Source organism: Lathyrus oleraceus, chromosome 7 (assembly GCF_024323335.1).
Source record: "Lathyrus oleraceus cultivar Zhongwan6 chromosome 7, CAAS_Psat_ZW6_1.0, whole genome shotgun sequence".
NCBI lineage: Eukaryota > Viridiplantae > Streptophyta > Magnoliopsida > Fabales > Fabaceae > Lathyrus > Lathyrus oleraceus.
Window position 1 is genome coordinate 497,045,576 of NC_066585.1, and position 969 is coordinate 497,046,544.

The 969-nt window shown below is 38.2% G+C and overlaps 1 non-coding gene across 1 annotated transcript; it reads left to right on the forward strand.

The window, feature by feature from the left end:
- The first annotated feature begins 511 nt into the window (after nt 1–511).
- LOC127108907 (small nucleolar RNA R71) lies at nt 512–618 on the forward strand. Its single transcript, XR_007796405.1, has one exon. It is a non-coding gene; the product is annotated as a small nucleolar RNA R71 (small nucleolar RNA).
- The last annotated feature ends 351 nt before the right edge of the window (nt 619–969 follow it).

Sequence of the window (969 nt, forward strand, 5' to 3'; positions counted from 1 at the left end):
GATTGATTTGCACCAAGCACAATTTAATTTAACTTGTAGATCGTTAAGGTTTTAATGTAATATTCATGAATCAATGGGCATGACTAGCACTTGGCTTGAGACACAAGAGGATTGGTTGTTTGGATGACCCAGACCATAGATGTATCCGCAATCACATGAACAACACCATGACTTTGGACCAAGACCAATCCTCATATAAGACCAAAGTAAGGTTAGGCCAAGCATAAAAAAAATAAAAAAAAAAATTCAGGACCAAAATCGGGGTATGACAATTCTATCAAAATTTGTTTCTTCTGAACTCTTTCTTTCATAACAAGATACTTGATATCAATAAAATTTTACTTTGTAGAACTCATATTGTTGTTGGAGTATAACATGACTGCACTATTTGTCACAATAAACCTTAAGGGCTTTTCGATGCTCTCAACGATGTGTAGGCTTGTGACAAAATTCCATAACCAAATTGTACAGGAGACCATTATAGAATGTATGATATACTAACCAGTCCTCTAAACCATGGTGTGGACAAAGTCTCATCATGTCTTTGTATCTTTCCCATGCTTCGAAAAGAGATTCGTTGTCTTTCTGTTTAAATCCATTTATTTGGGCTCTTAACATAGCTGTTTTGCTTGGCGGAAAATATCGAGCAAGAAAAACTTTCTTCAACTCGTTCCATGTGGTGACTGAGTTGGAAGGAAGAGATTGAAGCCATCTTCTAGCGCTATCTCTTAGTGAGAAAGGAAAAAGACGAAGTCGAATTGCCTCTGAAGTGACACCATTAGCTTTAACAGTATCAGCGTATTGGACAAATACGGATAAATGAAGGTTAGGATCCTCGGTAGGATTTCCAGAGAATTGGTTCTGTTGCACTGCCTGCAACAGTGAAGGTTTGAGTTCAAAGTTGTTTGCTTCGATTGCGGGTGGAGCAATACTTGAATGCGGTTCATCTTGCGATGGAGCGGCGTAATC